This window comes from Lissotriton vulgaris, chromosome 12 (genome assembly GCF_964263255.1).
Source record: "Lissotriton vulgaris chromosome 12, aLisVul1.2, whole genome shotgun sequence".
In the NCBI taxonomy this organism is placed as follows: Eukaryota; Metazoa; Chordata; class Amphibia; order Caudata; family Salamandridae; genus Lissotriton; species Lissotriton vulgaris.
In genome coordinates this window covers 437564711-437580416 of record NC_141700.1, presented here as the reverse complement: position 1 = coordinate 437580416, position 15706 = coordinate 437564711, and positions in this window count along the sequence as shown.

Here is a 15706-nt window from a genome sequence, read left to right as displayed (position 1 = left end):
TTCCCGGGGTCATGTGCTACTAGGACGATGTGCTGATTTTCACAGAAAATAGCGAGCAACATGGAACCAGGCTGAGACATGTTCTAGGGAAGTTCAAGGAACAGGGACTCACAGTGAAGAAGGAAAAGTGTAAGATTGGCTGTGCTGAAATAGAATTTCTGGGTCACAAGGTGACGGAGGAGGGAATTTGCCCAAAGACAGAGCTACAAAACACTATCATTAACCTTGCCCCACCCAAAAGCAAAGATGAAGTTAAATCATTCATGGGAATGGTAGAGTTTCATAGCAAGTTTGTGCAAAACTTTGCTAGACAAACCTATGCCATAAGCAACCTACTTAAAAAAGGGGTGGAGTTCGACTAGAATGAGGAGTGCCAGAAGGAGTTTGAAGATACCAAGATGGCTGTAGCGGAAGCCCGGAGCCTCAAATCCTTCATACCCAGGAGGCCAATAGTATTGACCACCGATGCGAGTTCGAAAGGATTGGGAGCGGTCCCCACGTAGATGGGTGAAAGAGGGGAAGAAACAATAGCGTTTGCTTCAAGATCGCTCCGTAAGGCAGAGTTGAACTACTCGGTGATCGAAAAAGAAGCACTGGCGGTGCATTGGGCTATAAGCAAATTCCGAGGCTTTGTGTGGGGTGTGAAGTTCCATCTGAGGACAGACCTCAAGCCACTTGTGGAAGTTTTCAGTAGGAAGGGGCTAGACGTCATCTCAAGCAGGATAAGGAGATGGGTCGCGAATCTCCAGGAGTACACGTTCAATGTCGAATACCTACCGGGAGTAAGGAATCTGGCAGCTGACAGTCTTTCACGCCTGGTGAGGAAAACGAAAGATGACTTGGTAGGAACAGGGGAGGTAGAAGAGGACGAAAAAGAGACACCATTGGAGATTGTGTGTATCGTTACCTAAGGCGCCATCGAAGAAGGGAGCTGGAAAGAGACTCTAAGGACCGATGTACTCCTAAAAGAAGTATGTGAAAAGACCAAAGAAGGTTGGAAGGACAAAGATAAACAGGTGGAGGCACTGAGGCCGTTTTGGATGGTCAGAAATGAACTATTTTTCACAGAAGGGTGCCTGTTCAGGGGCACAAGGCTGATCCCAGCTGAGAGCTTAAGAAACCACCTAGTCAACCTGGCCCATGAAGGACACTTAGGGATCACCAAAACGAAGCAAAGATTGCATGCAGACTACTGGTGGCCCAGCATTGACATTGAGATCGAGAGGAAGATAAGAGAATGTGTATCATGCTCAAACAGCACCAAGGTGCTGAAACAGCACACTCCCCCCATGCAGAGCAGGTCACTCCCGGTGGGGCCATGGGCATACTTGGCGTTGGACATAGTGGGTCCTTTACCCGGTGAACATCGGACACCCTACATCCTGGTACTTATTGACTTGTATTCCAGGTGGCCAGAGGTGAAGTTTGTGTCTGACGTCACAACCAAGGTTGTCTTAGATTTCCTGCAAGAAGTGTTTCTCAGGGAAGGGTTGCTTAGTAGCTTAATGACTGACAATGGCGTGCAACTATGTTCCAAAGAGATGCAAGAGTTTCTAGGGAACAGTGGTATTGTACACAAGAGGTGTGCGCACTATCACCCAGAGACTAACCGGATGGTGGAACGATTCAATAAAACCATCAAAGAAGTGATTCAACTTGCGGCGGCCAATGGCTTGAGTTGGAAGGATGAAGTAGTGAAACGCCTGGAAGCCTACAGATATGCCCCTCATCAAACCACAGGCATCACACCTTTTGAACTTCTAAGAGCGAGGAAACCCAACACAAGATTAGTGCCAGGGTGGATGGGGTGGTACAAAGGTTGGACGGACCAACCCAGAGAGTCACAGTGGCAAGACAGAGAACGCAAGGCTTTGAGTGACAGGAAAGCCAGGTTCGATAGGCTGCACTCATCAAAGAGGTGAAATTCCGTGTGGGAGATGTGGTCAAAATTAAAGCACCCACAGGCAGGGCGATTTGGTATGAGTTCACTAGACCTACCAAGGTGGTGAAAGTATTTAGAAATGCCATCAAAACTCAAGAGGGTAAGATCTGGAATGTGGGGAGGGTCGTGAAGTGTGTCGCTCCCCCTGTGGACAGTGACAACAGACCTAGGAGTGAAGGTGAAGTTCAGGCTGAGAGGTAAATGCCAGACTCGGGGAGTTCAGGAGGGGCCAACATCCCTAGTAGGTCTAGTCGCGGAGAGATCAGACGCCCAAGATATCTGGGGGACTATGTAACCAAGTGATTACTGTCTTTGCTATTTTCAATCTGCACATGTTTGTTCTTAGATGTGTAAAGGAGGGGGATATGTGGTATCTCCTGACCCAGGGGGCACCGTTGCCGCATCCCTCACCCCCTCCTCCAGGTTAACTCATGGTTGACACCGCTGTGACATCACTTAGAATGCCACAGCGGTGAACGTTCTGAGCGGGGCGCCCGGGGTGTGAAGCAGCGATCGTCACAGGTGACAGCTGTGGCTGGGGTCATTTCTCCTTTGAACTTTACCTAAATAAACCCAGATAAACTTCTCACAAGGCTGCGGTGTCTTATTAACAACTTTTTCACAGAAATGCATCAAGATTACATGCTTTTTTACAACAACGCACAGACAGACAATCAGGTGTATGGTGCACAGAGTTGGAGACTGTGGAAGACGGTCGGTAGAAATTGAATAGGTTGAGACTACAACACTGCTAACTGCAGACAATCAGTCTATTACATCCCTGGTTTTGGATGAGTTCAGCGTTACTGGTAGCAGAGCTGTATTGCTGCACCTCTTCGCTTTCATACCAGTTTGTACTCGCTATCTATCCCTCATTGTTTCCTCCCTCTTAGTTCCCCTTGGTATACTCCCTTTTAGGTTGTCTTTTCTCTGTGTTGCTGTGTTTGGGTGTTCCTGCTCCCACTTGCCTCCTAACTTCCGAGCAGTGAGTTTGTTATTGGCTTCCTGGAGCCCTCCGTGGGATTCCTGGTCTGCTTAATGCTTGTCAAAGTAACACCTGCTACAGCCTCTCAAACACGGGTATATTGATCAAACTGGCTAATAGTCTTTACGTATTTGTTATCCCCTGTCTTCCATGCAGCAGGTTCAGTAAGACCTGCCTGTTTCGACTGAGACGACAGCCTCTCTTATAAAGTAAGATCCAATCTGTTGCTCCCTTATCTCACTACTTTCTCTGTTTTTACCTGATCCCTATGAAAGATGGCTATTTCCTTGTGCCCTTCTGTGTAGTTAGTCATGGATGGAAAGGACTTTCAGCGGTTCTACAAATCCCGAACCTGACATGCTCAAGCAGGCCAGAGCAGAGATTGAAAGAACCTTTTGGTAGATTTAGGTGGTTTTCAATGTTTGCAAAATAATGGGAGTGCGTTGAAGCGTAAACATCACACGTTTGAAAAATCATAGCACCTTCTGCAATACTACACAACAACATAGCCATGCAAAAAAGTCTTCCACAAGAACAATAAGAACAACAGGAAACAGATTCTGATGATAAGGAAGGCACCCTCTCCCTGATTCTATGTGGAGGAGATGCAGTAAGAGATAGAGAGGGCAGGTGACTCAGAGTAGATAGCGTAAATATATATAACTGAGACGTACTTGATGCAAAGAGCTCTAAAGGTGTACACAATAACAAAGACTGTGCATTGTAATAACAATTCATGTTTATTCACAGCGATCAGGGTAAATATGAATGAAAATGACATGGATGCATCACCTTATCCGTATGGTACACAACAAATAAATATCTAATCAGAAAATATAAATAAGCATAAAATGTAATACTTCAGATCAAGGGCCATTTTTTCAAAATATTTTGCGTCTGGTTTGCATCACTTTATTGACACAGACCGACACAATATCTTTTGTGGTATTTACAAAGCAACACCAATTGTTATTGGCGTTGCTTTGTAAAAATAGAATAAATGCACGGCTGCGCATTGTACTGCCTTGCGTTACACTGCTTGTCACGCAGGAGTCTCTTGGGCGATACATTGGTGTTAGATACAAACCCATTTCTACAAAGACTTGTCTGTCTGGGAGGGTGAGCTGATCTCTGCCCCCTGCCTTCTGTGCTGCGCATGCCCATTTGTACACTTTGAGTAGTTTGATTTGTAGGGAGACAGAGTTGTGATCTTAGGATCATCCCCCTCCGCCTGGGACGACTCATGGTGGCCACCGGCCCTGGGAAACGCCCCCATACCAACGGACCACGCACGCAACCTGGCTTCATCCTGGACTCCTTCCTCTCGATGACCAGACAAGTCAACGCCGTCTCATCATCATGCTTCAACATCCTACGTATGCTCAAAAAAATCTTCCGCTGGATCCCCACCGAAACAAGAAAGATAGTCACCCATGCACTGGTCACAAGCCGACTGGACTACGGAAACACCCTTTACGCCGGAACCACAGCCAAACTACAGAAAAAACTCCAACGCATCCAGAACGCCTCAGCCAGACTCATCCTAGACATCCCCCGCCAAGCTCACATTTCCGGTCACCTGAAAGACCTCCACTGGCTCCCCGTCAACAAGAGAATAACGTTCCGTCTCCTCACCCACGCACACAAAGCCTTCTACGACCTAGGACCCGAATACCTCAACACGCGCCTGTCCTTTTACACCCCCACCCGCCAACTACGATCGTACAATCAAGCCCTCGCCGCAATTCCACACATCCAAAGATACACCTTGGGGGGAAGATCCTTCTCCTACTTAGCGGCCAAGACCTGGAATTCTCTCCCCACCCACCTCCGCCTTACACAGAACCACCTCTCCTTCAGAAAACAACTAAAAATTTGGATATTCGATAAGTAAAGCACCCCCCCCCCCCCCCCCCCCCCCTCCATCAAGCGCCTTGAGACCCTCTGGGTGAGTAGTGCGCTATACAAATTTTAAACTTGAACTTGAACACATGACCCATCCAATAGTTGTTTTCTACTTCTGTCATGCTCACTTTGCAGTTTACTCTTGTCTTTGACCTTTGATTTCACTTATTCACGTTTTCTACATTGTTATGTTAGGCATGTATGACTGTTGGCCTATTACTGGTGCCTCCCTATTTAGTCACGCTTTTCTTGTGCGAAGTCAGAATGCACACATGCATGGCAAGTCCCATGATGCATTGTGTGTGGAAGTTGTGACTCCAGCCATGGAGTACACGTTGCATGTGAGTTGTTTGTGAGATGTGTGTCCAGGTATAGCCGGGTGTGCATGATTATGTGACCTCTCATGTTTGTTTGTACTTTGTCTACTTGGTACTTTACTTGTTACTTACCAGCCTGACATGCTCCAATGGGGCCTTACTTGATGGAGCTATCCATAGGAGCTCAAGTGTCAATAGTAATGGCACCTGTTACTGCTGCTTATTGGAATCTGCATGCTGCAATAATCTCCTCTGCTAGTGTGTGTAGAGCGCGGTTTCTTAGCTTGGACCACTTCCAAAAGCACAAGCCTCCACTCACCGGGCTAGAAGTTTCTTCTTGTTGCGAATCCTCAATTTGTAACGAAGCATATGTGTTACCTCTGTGGTCCTGTTGGTCACTCCTACAGCATTGATTCTTTCTCTTTTGTAGTCTCGGATTAACAATTTGGTGGGCTCAGGTATTGTAAGCAAGGGCTTCCCAAGAGCTTGTTATTGTCAGCGACACACTGCTCCACGAAGATTTCAAGCACTGCATTCTGAACATGAGTTTTCTTTTTCATTCACCCTTTTCCTTAAGCTCATTGTGGTAAAGCTTGATGCTTCTGTGCAAAGTAGAGGCCTTTTGATCCACTCCTCTTTAGTGGCATAACACAAAATGATGGGGACCGCTCAAAATGTGATGGGGGCACCTGAGTCTCCCATATCTCACAGATATTCACAGTGGTGTAACGGAACTTGAAGCCCCCCCCCCCCCCCCTGCAAAATACTTTGAGGGGGCCCCTCACACAGTAAAGAGCTCTCAGTCCCACCTGTGCACAGTACCGGAGTAGCCCCCTGGAGCTCAGGTCTTCCCAGCACTGCGGAGTCTGGAGGGGCTATTGTTGCACCACTGGATATTCATTGACCTTGGTTTGAATGGGGCCTCATTGAAAGGTAGGGGGCCCCCTAAACCTCAGGGGCTGCGGGGGCTTGCGTCACAACCCCGCTCCACTCTTCACTCACACTTCACTTGACTCATTATCTGGTTTACTTATAGTGACATCTACTCCCAGTGGGACATATGCAATTTGTTCATTTGATCAATTTGATAATAGCCCCACCTTATTTTGCTAACATGAGTCACAACGATTAGTTACTGCAGTCCAGGGTGGGGTGCCATATTACAATTTCCGATTGACATTTTGCGGGTTGCTAATTTCTGCAATATCTGAATAACAAAATTTGATGTTTATACTCAGACCATAAATCTTTTTGTGAGAATACATTCATGTTCTGAAGATACCAATCGTGTATTTAACCCCTTCAGTGCTGATGACAAAGCCAGCTCGTCATGGGCTTTACCTGCCCTGTGCTTATGCCGAGCTGGCTTTGTCATGTAAAGTGGGATTTATGGAATTAAATTTTGTGATAGAAACAAAAGAGGTGCCACTGTTAAAAAAAAATGCCAACTGAACCCAATAACTGGTGTCAGAGTACAATTTTAATCAAAGAGACTTTTCTTCATCACCCTGTATAAACCATTTGTAACCGGTCACCCAGCAGAGGAAACTCCATTGATATATTTAGTAAACGTTCCCTACCCCACCACTCTGGTCAGGATGAGCCTGGGCAGCGCAGCCGCTGCTCTGCTCTGCGAGGCATGCTGTATTGAGGTTGTGACTTGAAGCTCCGCCCTCATTTTTCATTGGCGTGTGTCATTGTCCACTGTAAACTGTGGCTGTTCATTGATCAAAAGGCTTAGTAGTCCCTCCTTAGTACCTTCTTGTCTCATTTTGTAACCTTCCATGGCGACACCCCCTGCTACGTGTGTTGTTGCTTGGTAGGCTTTAGTTACAGCCTCCGTGAACTATTTTCTCAAATAGTGTTGTCCTGCCTGCTGTTGCAAGCAGGATACGCTCCATCCCAACGCTTTTAAAAAATGTACAGCACGCATTTCCAATGCACTAGGTCTTGCATTTGCAAGAGTTTAAGCTATTGGCATTATAAATGACAATGGGCCAGATGCATCAAGATTCCGTTTTGCGATTCCTTAAATTGCGATTTTTTCATACATGTGAAAAAATGCAAATAGGCCGTTTGCGAGTCGCAAAGGCCGAAATTCTGAGAATTTCGGCCTTCCGTTTGCGAGCCGCAAAAGCCTTGATACATCTGGCCCTATGCCTTTTATTTATCTGTTTTAAAAACACATAAATAAAAGTAATTAACATTTACAATGCCAACAGCTCAAACTCCCATAAATGGGAGGACAATTGCATATGCTTGTTTTTAGTCTGCACTGATTTATGTTCCATTTTGAACTTGTACCTGTTGAAGGGAGCAGCTGCGCCTGTCCATTCATGCTCTCAATCAACCTGGGCTGCATTGCCCATGCTGGAAAAAACACATCTCGTTCATTAGCTTGGTTGTGTGCTCACTCAATTGACATTGTGACGCCATTCATCGCTCAGAAGCTCAATGGCTTTTATCCTCCATTTCCAGAAGAAATATGCTCCAGTGTCCACAACAGGGAATCCAGGCATGCCAAGCGCTTCGAGGTCTTGACCTGTGCTTCAAGCAGGCATAATTTGATGTGCTTTTGTCTCTTCTGCTTTTCATTGTGTGGCTGACTCGGTTGTAAATAAACACAAGCAAATCATAACATGATGTAAATAAACTACTGTCTGCGGAGGCTTCTCCTTGTGGTCAGGAGCAGCAGGAAACATTTGAAAGCAACGACAGTCTGTAATTCACTAATCCACTATATAGTGTTATATACACATTCAACTCTCTTTAAGCAGAGCAGCGGGCTTGAAAAATCATTTGTTTTGAAAGGCAGCCCCATGGGAGATGCAATAATTACATCCTTTTTTGTATTATTCGCCTGAGCACACATGAAAGGTAAATGATGGTAAACAGTGCTTGGAGCACGTTCTTCAGACTGACCCCTGCGAGCATGCCTCGTGTCCAGAACCTCTAATTACCAGCACTTAGAAATAATACATTTATTGGAAGAAAGGAAGCTGCCTCGTGCCATGTATAGTATAGTAAGTTTAGCCTTTGGTTATTTGGTTGCTTGACAACTTTAGTGTCCCCTTGGTTCCCTTGGCAACGGTGTAAATGACACATTTCACATAATAGCTCGTATCAGCTTTGCGGATGCATAGGGAGAGCTCTTGCTTAGAATAAAGGAACAAAAGGAAGCAGTGGATTGGCTGGCAAATATTCCCAAAGTCTCTTGTTTGTTATTCAGAAACAATTTAAAAAGCATTACAGTGGGTGTGCACTGTGCTTTGGTTAAGCCTCAGTTGCATAAGAACGATTCCTTTTGGCATGTGAGGAGCTTTTCTGGCTGTATCGCAAGACAGGGTTTCAGGTGCCTGTAATGGATTTGACCCATTCCTAGATACGCGGTTTGGCACACGATTGAAAGTCGTGAATTTTCCATCGAAAAATGCGAATTTTGAAATTGACAATTCACAAGGGGTCGGATCAGTTGCCACCGGGGCATTTCAAAGTTACTTACCAGTGAATACCTAATGCCCTGAAGAAGTCCACCGTGTAGACGAAATGCATTGGCTGTACCACCTGGATTATGGAATTAAAAGAAAAAATAAATAAAGGAAAAAATAATGAAAATGGAAGGAATTACGTGAACATTGTTTCATTTATGTAAACAAAAGAGGGGGACCAAGAGTTATATTTTTAACGAGGTCCTACACCTGTGCTCCTCCTAGACTAATGTACAGTAATGTCAGATCTTAGTGACCTCACACACCCAGTAGTAGAGTGTCATGCTTCATCATAGGGCGCTCCTCGTGAGGTCGGCGCTGCAATGCTTGACTGGCCTGGGGGCTCTTTATCAGAGATCTTTTGATCTGTAACTCTGTTTAGATGAATGCAAGTGTGTGTGTGGGGGGGGGGGGGTCGCAAAAACTAAAGTGGTGACAAAGTGAAAGACGAGAATAAAAGAGTCTAAGGGAACCAGGTGGAATTTCTATGGATAAAAACGATGGTGCTACCATAAGGCAGCAATGTAACGCGATAGCTAGAATGTTAAAAGTAAGGTGGAGTCAACATGTTTCATGCCTATGTTGCCAGGAGGGTCAGTAGGAATTTCATCAGGACCTAAATTAACTAAAGCCTACTGTATATAAATACGTGGTCCCAATTCAAGGTCATTGCCACAAACATGAGCAATACATAGAGGCCAAAAAAACGAATGTGAAAAATCCCTATTGAAGACTGTGAATCATACCCTACAGACTCTACCAAACCCGGTCTCGAGCGGAGCCGGGTCGGAAATATCATTGGCACCGCGACCTGTGGTTCTAAAACATTGACCTACAGCCCTGAGGAGTCGCAGAAAAGTGTGTTGGCTGGCTTTCTGGGATCAATAAAAGAAAATCTGAAACACTGATGGTCTAATCCTTCGCCCATTGCCTATGAACTATATGTCCATTGAGACATCTTTTTTGCTTGAAACTTTACTTAAGTGTGCAACAGGTTTTGCTTCTACTGTATGAGCAATACATACTGCACCTGAAACAATGCAGTCGGGCTAATTCCACAGAAAAGACTTCCAACAATCGTTAACCCACTAGTAATCGTGGTCATTATGTCAGCGTGTCCACCTGTCTAGTAGAGTATATTCTCCTAATTGGAGTTTCAATCGATAAAAACATTATACCACACATCTCAAATAACATCTTTCATTAGCCAAATATTTTCAATAGTGTAGACATTGGTGCAAAAGAGAGATACACATAAAATTAAGGTAACACATTTCTATTTAAAGCATATAGTCGATGCATGTCAAAGGGGAACATTTCATTGCAAGTGGTCAGAGACTGTTTACCAATAGGGGCAGCCTTTATATCTCCAAGAAAGGAATTGTGACGTGAAAGTAAGTGGAATTTGTGAACAACAGTAAATGTTTACCGTGAAGTCTTACCCAACAATCTGGATAGAAAAACCCCTTAGGTAAAGCAGAGGTCCTCCAGATACACTAAGGGAGTAACTGGTGAGAATCAAACAAAACAGACAGTAATAAACTATCAATCTAAAAGATGAAAAACATAAAAAAACGGCAAAGCAGAGTATTTCCAGACCTACTCTAGCATCAACTACTATTCATGTGAATGTTGTGGGAGAGTGTCCCTGGACCTACCCTCCTCTGTCGGCCTGTAGGTGTCGAAGGGACGGATTCCGGGGGATTATATGGCATGTGAAAGAACATCACATGATGCCATAGTAAGGGCCTGTTGAGAAACTTGCTTCGATCATTGTGCGTGTTGTGTAGCGTCTTTTTGATTCATCAGTGATGTCGGGAGAGCTCTTGTCAGGTTAACCTATAGGTTAGTAACGTCTTTAGTAAAAGGACAATCGTTAAATCATTCTTTCAAATACAGAGTAGGGCCAATTCTTGTTATTGGTGCATTATCAACTTGTGTATCCTCATACATAGAGTGAAAGGAAAGCAAAGAAGAGACTGCAGCCATCTTGGAGAATTGTTACTTGTCATTTAACATTAGAGTGACCCAGTGCTTATGGGCTCTATGGGTTGTAGATGACTGTGAGCCCTTATGAGTGTCATATTCACGAGAATTTATTGTGTTGAAGGGGAGCAGTGACCCAGTCCTCTTGAACTCTGTATGTAGGATTTTATAGAGTTGCTCAGCATTTGGCTTCTGATGACTATGAGCTCAAAAGGGGGTGCATATAATTGGACTGGAGTGAAGAACGTTATATACTGTTAGATGCAAACTACTCTATTGTTTAAATAGCTTGATAGATACCCACTCAAGCATATGTGATATGCCCTTTTCTCATGCCCGATCAGTATCAGTGTCAGATCATAGAGCGGACATAAGGGTGATCTATATTAATGATCAAGATCATTCCATGGAATGTCGTCATTGAGTTCCACCACATTGGTGGAAAGACGGAAGATCCAGCGTTGTTCCTTCTAGAAAAGTGTTTTTTTACTCCACTCGTTGTGTGCCTCCAGGATGGGCCATCTCATGTCATCTGAGGTATGGTGTTTTTCTACAAAGTGGCAGCTCATATCGGTGTACCCTCCTTTAGAGCAAATTTTGTTGCAATGTTCGGTTATTCGTGTTTTCCCTTGCCTGGTTGTCATGCCAATATAGCGAAGTTTGCAAGGGCACTCTACGAAATAGATGCAATTCCTAGTGTTACAGTTCATGTGGATTCTTTTTATCCATGAGTTGGAGGTATCCAAGATGATAGTTTTAGATGGTTCAGTCAACTGGCACACCCCACACTGACCAGAAGGAAACTGTCAGACAACTGGTGGTGTATTCCATAAGGTTCTTTGAGTTGGTGTTGTTCTTACACAGTGTCTGGTATGTGCGAGAAGAGCTCTGAGATTGTTAGTGCGTTTAAATGCAAAGCGTAGTATAGGGATGTTTAGAGATCCAGACTGTAGAATACGCAAGTGTACGCGTATTATTCTCTTGATATGATTTTAGTTTGGTGTAAAAGTAGCACACAAGTCATCGAGGTCTCCTCCTCCTGTCTAATTTTGGGTTCCAGGAGGGCCTTTCTATGATTGTTTTTGGCCCTCTTACATGCTCTTTTGATAACATGTTGAGGGTACTTGTGTGCTTCCAAATTCTTGTTCAGTGTCCTTCCTTCTTACTCATAGTCTTGAGACGAGTTACATTTATGACATAGACGTAAACATTGGCTAAATGGGAGGATGTCCAGAAAGGCCTTAGGATGATGACTGTTGTTAAGTAAAAGGTTGTTGCAGTCTGCAGGTTTCTTAAAAGTGGTGGTTGTTAGGTGACCGTCATTAATTGTGATCAGGAGGCCTAAAAAGGTTACCTCTTTGTCAGAGACTGTTTTTGTAATTTTTAGGAAATGATGAAGGAAATTTACCCACTCATAAAAAACTTCACAGGTACTGTGGTCACCACTCCAGAATGTTGTCTATGTAACGTTGTCACATTTTGATGTTAGCCAGAAATGGGTTAGTGATTGAATAGTACGCCTTGAAAGTGGAAGTAGTTTTCTCTCATGGCAATTGTTGCAAACTCTATTATGAAATTCACTGGGGTCAGTGAGGGCCATGTTTCAGCCAGTAAACATTGACTGTGACCTCCTGTGGGATGTTTGTGTATAAGGCCTCCACATCCAAGGTCATCCGCAAGGTAATATAATCAATGGGGCCCATCTCAGCGATCAGATTCAAAACGTCTCTAGTATCCTGTAAGCAGGAAAGGATCTTTACTAGTGGCTTAAAGAAGTGTTCGCAAAATTTGCTCAGTGGTTCCGAAAAGGGATCCTATTCCTGACACAATTTGTCTCCCTGGAGGGGAACGCACACCTTTGTGTATTTATTGGTAGGATGTAGAAATAGGGTGTTCTGGGGTTGGTCTGATTTGTTGTGAGAAATCCATCCTTATGATACAGCCGAACGCACAAGAGATTGAATCCTGGTCAGAAAGGTTGCTGTCGAGTCTTGGTTAAGGTAGTTATAATATCTTCCATCAGAAAGTTGGCGGAGGAATTCTTGGTTGTAGTCAGAATTTTGAAGGCTCACAATGGCTTCCCCTTCATCCGCCTGCTTAATCGTGATTGAGTTGTCACTGGAAAAGGTCTTGACAGTCTGGTTCTCCTGAGACCTCATATTATAGAAAGGCTTGTTGCTATCCAGATGGTGTATGTCTTTGATGAGGGCCTTTTCAAAAGTGAGAAGTTCACATGGTGTCATCCCCTCAGAGGGAGTCAATCTGGAAGGTGGTCTTAGGCCACAATCATCTGTGTTGGGCAATGTCTTGTCCTTAAAGTACTCTCAGAGTTTTCTGAAAAAAGATGTGTAGTTCCTTATTCAAACAGAATGTATCCTCATGCAGAGTAGGTACAAAGCCTCGATCCTTTTCCAATACTTTCTGTTCCAATGGTGTGAGGATTCTAGATGAAAAGTTGACCACTAGTTGCTTTGGTTTATCTTGCATCTGTAATGACGTCTGAGGTTCCGGTGATTCTTGCCACCGGACTGGCTTTTGTCCTCCTCTTCTTTTGCCTCTTCCCCTACCTCTTCCTAATACAAGGTGGTTGGGCCATGTAATGTTGATAGAAAGAGGGATGTTGTTGGGGCATGTGGTATATACACACCTCCTCCAGAGACTACAGACCATTCAGAACCCACAGTTTGACTCAACCTCCCCCGATGGACCCACATTTTCCCTCATCTCAAAGAACTTGACTGGCTACCAGTACAGAAAAGATGATAATTCAAGGTGCTGACCCACGAATATAAGACCCTACCCAAGCAAGGACCCGCCTACATCAACCACTGCCTGAATTTCCACCAACAAGCCATACAAATACGCTCTGCGTCCCACTCACTGAGCAGAGGATGCTCCTTTTACCTCTCAGCGAAGGCATGGAATGTCCCCCCCACCCGCCCCTGCAGCTCTGGACCTCCCCTTCTGTACCGGAATTCCAAAAGGTGCTCAAGACCTGGATATTCAACTGAGTCCCTCTGACCCTGCAAGCGCCTGTATACCCTCTTGGGTGATATGCTAAGCTATACAAATCAGCTGATTGACTGATTAATGAGTAAAACACTACCTATTAGTGTGACATTTTCGACAAACTTTTGAACCATGTGAAAAAAGTATTCAGCAAACACTGGAAATCATGGTCATAATTCAGTGACATTATGGGGTTTGCTATTGTCACAGATGATAACCCAGGCAGAACCTGCAGTGTGTATCAACACACAGAGGCTTCCAACACTACCAACGTGGAATTAAAAAGCTGTAGGAGCAATAAAACCACACCAATTGTCACAATGAGAACTTGATATGTACCATAACATGTACCTGTTGTCTTTGGTATATAGGCATGACCACAAGAATAGTTAGAATTAAAATACATATAGCAGAGCACCTGGGGTGGCATTCAGTATTCCTATTTTACAACAACATTCTGGGAGAAAAGGCCCACTGGGGATAACATAAAATTGACAGTTATAATAAAAATGAGACCCAGTGTTAACACAGAATCAACAACACATGATTTACAAGTGGAACAACAATGCTGCATATACAAATTATAGACAACTACATAACCGGTTTTAATTATGGTGCCAAACGTATTTTTTCACAAGAGGTAGACCACAGAGCAAATAGTTTACCCTTTTTGGGGCACATTGTAGCATCTAGGGCCAGACGCAGCTTGCATTTTTCTTCTCGCAAATGGGCCAATTCCCAGAATCAGGCCATTTGCGATCGCAAAAAATGCTTTTGCGATGCATCAAACCCAATTTTGCGAATCGGTAGCCTGTTACCGAATCGCAAAATGGGTATGTGATTTGCTATTTGGAAGGGGCGTGTTTAGGATCCTAATGGTATGCATGAATGTTTTGCGACCGTGAATGTGGTTGCAAAACATTTTACCACCTACTTTAAGTAGGTGATAACCCATTCGCAAATGCGAAGTGATCCCCACGGGACCCCATTTCCCATTATGAATGTTTGCAAAAGCATTTTTAAGAGCAGGCAGTGGTCCGTGGGACCACTGCCTGCTCTTAAAAAGTGAAAAGAAAACTATTCATTTTTATTTTTGTAAAGCATCTCGGTTTCCTTTAAGGAAAATTGGCAGTGTTACAAAAAAAAAGATTGCTTTATTTAAAAGCAATCACAGAAATGGTGGTCTGCTGATCTCAGCAGGCCACCATCCCTGTGATTTTTGCGATTCCTAGGGGGTCACAAATTGTGGCCTACCTCATTAATATTCATGAGGTAGGTCATGTGCGACCCCTTAGGAATCGTAGAAAGTGTACTATACACTTTCATACATGTTGATTTGCAATTCCCTAATTGCAAATCGCAAAGATTCGCAATTAGGGAATCGCCAAACATTTTTTTGATACATCTGGCCCTTTGTATCCTGTTTTAAAATAATGAGAAAACAGCTGCTGCAGCAGTATATATATCATAAACCTTGAGATGGCCTGATTGAAATGAGATGCAATGTGATTCCATCAGCCAAAACAAGCGTTCCATGCCAACTATAAAGTGCCAGTGGAATTATTTCACTTTCAAAGTTTAATGAAAGAAATGGCATTTGCATGATTCATAAAACCATTAGTAATGTCAAGCAATCAATCAATCAGGATTTGTAAAGCACGCTATTCACCCATCAGGGTCTCAAGGCCCTGGGGGTGTTGAGGGGGGGGGGGGGGGCAGCAGATCCATTCAGCTGAAGAACCAGCTCTTGGGAGTCTTTCTGAAGGTGTTCAGGGAGGGGGTGTGCCTGATGTCTGCCGGGAGTTTGTTCCATGAATTGGCTGTGATGTGGGATAAAGATCTTCCGCTTCCTCTGACTCTGAGGATGCGCAGGGGTTTTCTGCCAGTGTGAGGTTGGAAGATCAGAGGTTCCTTTTGGGAAGTTGATTCTGTCGTTGAGGTATTTTGGTCCGGTGTTGTGCAGGCATTTGTTGGAATGGGTTAGGATTTTGAAAGTGACTCTTTCCTCCACGCGGAGCCAGTGGAGCCTACGTAGGTATGGGCTGATGTGTTTGTGCCGGGGAATGTCGAGGAT